General features: G+C 40.2%; 1 long non-coding RNA gene across 1 annotated transcript; it reads right to left on the bottom strand.

The window, feature by feature from the left end:
- Positions 1-3,938: 3,938 nt before the first annotated feature.
- Positions 3,939-5,808, bottom strand: LOC116403987. Its single transcript, XR_004216922.1, has 3 exons — positions 5,548-5,808; positions 5,253-5,440; positions 3,939-4,146 (listed from the first exon to the last, which is right to left on the bottom strand). It is a non-coding gene; the product is annotated as an uncharacterized LOC116403987 (long non-coding RNA).
- Positions 5,809-6,356: the final 548 nt, after the last annotated feature.

Below are 6,356 nucleotides of genomic sequence, written 5' to 3'. Positions count from 1 at the left end.
CAGATTCAGAACGGGGTCGGAGACCTCGAAAGTTCACATGTAACCAATGGGTGGTCCAATTCTGAGTGATCTCGAAGTTTCTTGCCCACACAAGCCGAATGGTGATGCCCTAGACTCGGTTTCTTGATTCTGTCCCAAAACGCCAAAGAAAGCCACTCTGCGGTCCGATTCTGAGTGATCTCGAAGTTTCTTACCCACAAAAGGTGAACGGTGATGCCCCAGACTCGGTTTCTTGGTTCCGTCCCAAAATGTCGAAGAAAGTCACAATGGCCTAGAAAGGAACGACCAGACTCGAAACGGGGTCGGAGGCCTCGAAAGTTCACATCTAACCACTGGGCGGTCTGATTCTGAGTGATCTCGAAGTTTCTTGCCCACAAAAGCCGAACGGTGATGCCCCAGACTCGATTTCTTGGTTCCGTCCCAAAACGCCAAAGAAAGGCACAATGGCCTAGAAAGGAACGACCGGATTTAGAATGGGGTCGGAGGCCTCGAAAGTTCACATCTAACCACTGAGCGGTCCGATTGTAAGTGATCTCAAAATTTCAAGCCCACAAAAAGGGAAAGGTGTTGGCCCAGACTCGGTTTCTTGGTTCCGTCCTAAAACGTCGACGAAAGGCACAATGGCCTAGAAAGGAACGTCTGGACTCAGAACGGAGTCCGAGGCCTCGAAAGTTCACATCTAACCATTGGGCGGTCCGATTCTGAGAGATCTTGAAGTTTCTTGTCGACAAAAGCTGAACGGTGATGCCTCAGACTCGGTTTCTTTGTTCCATCCCAAAACGCCAAAGAAAGGCACAATGGCTTAGAAAGGAACGACCAGACTCAGACAGGGGTCGGAGTCCTCGAAAGTTCACATCAAGCCACTGGACGGTCCGATTCTGAGTGATCTCGAAGTTTCCTGCCCACAAAAGGCGAATGGTGATGCCCTAGACTCGGTTTCTTGGTTCCGTCTCAAAACCTCGAAGAAAGCCACAGTGGCCTAGAAAGGAACGACCGGACGCAGACAGGGGTCGAAGTTCTCGAAAGTTCACATCTAGCCACTGGGCGGTCCGATTCTGAGTGATCTCGAAGTTGCTTGCCCACAAAAGCCGAACGATGATGCCCTAGACTCGGTTTGTTGGTTTCGTCTCAAAACGCCGAAGAAAGGGACAATGGCCTAGAAAGGAACGGCCGAACTCAGAACGGGGTCCGAGGTCTCGAAAATTCACATCTAACCACTGGGCGGTCCGATTCTGAGTGATCTTGAATATTCTTGCCCACAAAAGCCGAACGGTGATGCCCAGACTCGGTTTCTTGGTTTCGTCCCAAAATGTCGAAGAAAGGCACAATGACCTAGAAAGGAACGGCCGGACTCAGAACGGTGTCGGAGGCCTCGAAAGTTCACATCTAACCACTGGATGGTCCGATTCTGAGTGATCTCAAAGTTTCTTGCCTACAAAAGCCGAACGGTGATGGCCCATACTCGGTTTCTTGGTTCCGTCTACAAACGCCAAAGAACGACCGAACTCAGAACGGGGTCCGAGGCCTCGAAAGTTCACATCTAACCAGTGAGCGGTCCGTTTCTGAGTGATCTCGAAGTTTCTTGCCCACAACAACCGAACGGTGATGCCCAGAGTCCGTTTCTTGGTTCCGTCCCAAAACGCCAAAGAAAGGCACAATGGCTTAGAAAGGAACGACCGGACTCAGACAGGGGTCGGAAACCTCGAAAGTTCACATCTAGCCACTGTGCGGTCCGATTCTTAGTGATCTCGAAGTTTCTTACCCACAAAAGGCGAACGGTGATGCCCTAGACTCAGTTTCTTGGTTCCGTCCCAAAACGCCGGAGAAAGGCATAATGGCCTAGGAAGGAACGACCAGACTCAGAACGGGGTCGGAGGCCTCGAAAGTTCACATCTAACCACTGAGCAGTCGTATTCTGAGTGATCTTGAAGTTTCTTGCCCACAACAGAGGAAAGGTGATGGCCTAGACTCGGTTTCTTGGTTCCGCCCAAAACGCCGACGAAAGGCACAATGGCCTAGAAAGGAACGACCGGACTCAGACAGGGGTCGAAGTCCTCAAAAGTTCACATCTAGCCACTGGACGGTCTGATTCTGAGTGATCTCGAAGTTTCTTGCCAACAAAAGCTGAACGATGATGCCCTAGACTCAGTTTCTTGGTTCGGTCCCAAAACGTCGAAGAAAGGCACAATGGCCTAGAAAGGAATGGCCGGACTCAAAACGGGGTTGGAGGCCTTGAAACTTCACATCTAACCACTAGGCGGTGTGATGCTGAGTGATCTCAAAGTTTCTTACCGACAAAAGCCGAACGGTGATGCCCTAGACTCGGTTTCTTGGTTCCGTCCCAAAATGTCGAAGAAAGGCACAATGACCTAGAAAGGAACGACCGGACTCAGAACGGGGTCGGAGGCCTCGAAAGTTCACATCTAACCACTAGACGGTCCAATTTGAGTGATCTCAAAGAGTCTTGCCCACAAAAGTCGAACGGTGATGCCCTTGACTCGGTTTCTTGGTTCCGTCCCAATCGTTTCGACATCTTTACTCAATCGGAGGTAACTATACAGACAGCACAATTCAGAACTATAGGTGAGTCCAATAGTAGAGAATCCCTTACCTTATAACCTTACTTAAGCTTATTTTTCAAACTAAAGTGCAACGAACCGACCTAAACATAATTGAAGAGAAATCAATCACTTCTACAAACAATTTAATCCATTCAATTCACTCTATATGTAAATTCCATAACTTACCCAAATTGTGGAGAATCAAATTCTAACGGAGACGGATCGGTGCAACAAATAACCGAACAATTGAAATCTAAACATACATCGCGTGACAGAACCGAAGTGACTCGGTCTAACGGTGATGCGACGATAGGACAAAATTTGCTTGACGTTCGGTGTAGGTGGAAGACGGTGATGAAGTTGATTGGAGAATGAAAAGAGAAGGAAGAAAAGAGATGGTGGTGTGGCCGTAGGTTGAAGAGGAAGAGAAAGGAAGAAGATGAATAGGAAAAGAGAAAAAATAAGATTAAATATTATAAATATATATATATATATATATATGAAATACAAAAATAAAAGTAGAATAACGATGAAATTTTGAAAAATGAAAATTTGGATAAAGTAAAATTTGAAAATAAAGATTTGATACAAATCCAATATTTGGAGGAAAAAAAAGTGTGTTAAGATAATGTAGGAGAAAATCAATATTTATGCTAAAATTTTGCATATTTCAAAATTAGTTACAGTTTAACTAAAAAGCAGGCGAGGAGATTTTAGGGTTAATGAAAATTCAAAACACGTGAAATGCTCATGTTTGCTATTCTTCTAATAAAATTTTGCTATTTTCTCAAATGAGTGTAATCCAACAAAATGAAGTTGTGGGTGTGTGAACAAAAATGAGGTAAATAGCTTTGATGATGATGGCAAATGGGTAAAGAAAATCTTATCTTATTCTTCACTTTTCATTTAATTGACAAAAAGTAACCAACCATATGAAGGGAAAAACAAAATGCTCTCTCAGTTACTTTACTCATTTCTTTGTTCTTTGTGTGGGAGATATTTGAAATGGAGATGAAGATCAAAATGAAAGAGAGATTATGCATACACTGTGAGAAGCACATAGAAAAATTGAAAATAAATCGAGAAGAAGTGAAAGATAAGCCTGAGGGAGAAATATTCATGTAACGCCCCAAACTTGAAGGTAAATTATTTCATTACCTCATATTTACAATTCCCAAAGTTATTAAATGAAGGACCATTCCTAAAACATACTTACATCCAACTTTCTCCATGAATAAACTTATCGTCTTTTATGTACTGATGAATATAGAGATGGAGCGATCAGAGTTTGTTTATGTACCAAATTAGAGTGAGTTGAGAAAAGAGTGGATTTACACAAGGACGAAATGGCTGGCTGCTGCTTGTTCAAAATTGAAAGTTAGGGTGACCTTGTTTCTCATAGGGACTCAGCAAATTGAGGGGCCTCCAAGTCTACTTCTTGTCTCATTATACATGCCATTAGCCATTCAACGTTGAAAGTCCATATCCCTTTTTCTACGGCCACCAAGGCTTCCTCCACGTCTTCCTCACAAGCCACAAAGCTCGTCTTCCATACGTTGTTTACTTTATCTAGCTCATGAATCACCTAAATTTTCAAGCATAATGAATTTGCCAAATGAGAGAAAAAATTATGTATATACTACAAGGAAATTGCAAGTATTCACCCTATCAAAAAATATTAAACAAATTCTTGTTCTAGTCCCTAAAATTTTTCATCTTTTCCCAACTTTCAAAATGCTTCCTATGAGATATATTCCAATCATATATAGCAGGAATGACCGATGAGTATTGGATAAATGAATATTAATTGATAAAATAATTTACAAAATACTAAAACCGTTAGTTGGCTACGTTTTGGAAGCTCGATGACTAAAATGGATGTTTCGAAAGTTCTAAGGCTAAAATGGAATTTAAATCAACATAATAGTAAGTTCAAGATCAAAGACAAGCTAAATCAATAAAATGTTGCGACCAGAAAACAATCTAATCATAATTAGAAACATGGATGTATGTATTTGTACACCAAATCACAAAAAATAACTCCAGATTTCGATCTAGAGACAATTAAAAACTTGAACAAATTTGATAATTAAAGAAACACGGAGATGGCCATATGACCCCTTGTGCATAGACTTTTTACATTACATGCTCAATTCCTAGGATCAAAACAAACATAAATATTAAAGACTTAAAGAAGCACATACACTCTAGTTTGGGTAGTGTATCAATAAACAATATGTATGGAACACTCGGAGAACACGTGTTGAACACTAGTTAGTACAGTAGATGTGTTAGACAACAAGTATTCCAATGCAATAAAGGTCAAGATTGGTCACACACACATATTAAACTCTTGGCTTTGAATAAGTTTTGAGTGAAGGACAAGCTTATTTTTAAGCATATAAATACATAAACTTATTGACTTTGAATTTCTATATAAATATGATACATACTTTTTAAATTATATATATTAAAACTGTGTTCTAGCACTATCCTATATTTTTAAGAAAAAAATGACACGTCACCATGTCTATGATTTATTGACCCATGTCTAGAATTCGTATACGTGCTTGTTTTTTGAGAACTTCACGTCTTCATTAGATGGGAGGATAGCCATATTATAGTGGTTGTATATGTAATATAGAGAACCAAACCTAGTACTCGAGATTTGTACAATAACAGAGAACTTACATTTCCACCGGCTGACTTGACTATCAGGGATAGAGTTTTAGGTGGTGGTTGAGCGTGAGCTGATATGCAAACATCATACCCTTCAAATAAAGCTCAAGAACATGCTTTTGCCCTGAGAACTACAGCTTTTAGGCTGGCTCGATACTTCGATATGTAGTCATCATCATTTAGTATGTAAGGCAACTCGTCTGCAGATCCATAAGGAATTAATCAATCACAAAAATTAGGTAGGATGAAAAACATAAGTGGAAGAAAATACATTACGCTTTGATACTAGCAAGCCATTCGAACTTACCAACAAATCTGCCTTCCCGGTAGCTTTCCTTTAACCAACTGGAGGAGACAATCCAAGCTCTGAGTAATTTGCAATTAACTTGCAATTTTAGTAACAAGATATAGTAAAAATTATGAGCAAGAGCACACTGACACGCTTGAAGCCACATGGTAATGCATATGCTCGATAATCATTGAGAACATTAACAGGAGAAAATAAAGTTAAGAACAGTAGCTTGAAGAACAAAAAACATTCTACAACATAAAATCTTCAAAAACACATTGCTTAAAATCAAGTTTACTAATATAAAAGGTAAGATATTACGTTCCACTCTCCACACTACTGAAGTTCAACATTTCACATGAAAGAAATGAAATACTACTCTCAAATATAACTAAAAAAAGCATAAATGGGTAAAGAAAAAGCATAGAGAAATGCAAAAGAATCCTTGGCTTTGATATATTGAAAGGTAAAGAATATCAACCATAGATGCCCGGGAGAAGAACTCCTACAAATACACACTTAACGCAGATTATCATTCGCTAACATGAGACCTTCTAGAGTTATTCTGTTAGGATACTTCCTAACAAGAACAAGTTCTTAATTTATTATAATGAACTATAAGAAAATACAAGATAAAACCAAGTATAAGGCACTTGGAACCTCCCTCTTGAGTACTCTCACCCAAGCCCTAGATCACTCCCCAGAATTCTCCCCTCACTTACCCTCCCTCCATTTATAATAAGATGTAACCACACTTACATAATAACTACTAGTAACTTTCTAAATATCTAATTACCCTTATACCCCTAACCTTATACTAATCTAGG

The sequence above is a fragment of the Cucumis sativus genome, chromosome 5, assembly GCF_000004075.3.
Source record: "Cucumis sativus cultivar 9930 chromosome 5, Cucumber_9930_V3, whole genome shotgun sequence".
Classification (NCBI taxonomy): domain Eukaryota; kingdom Viridiplantae; phylum Streptophyta; class Magnoliopsida; order Cucurbitales; family Cucurbitaceae; genus Cucumis; species Cucumis sativus.
The sequence above is the reverse complement of the archived record's forward strand: the minus strand, read 5'-3'. Positions and strand labels throughout refer to the sequence as shown.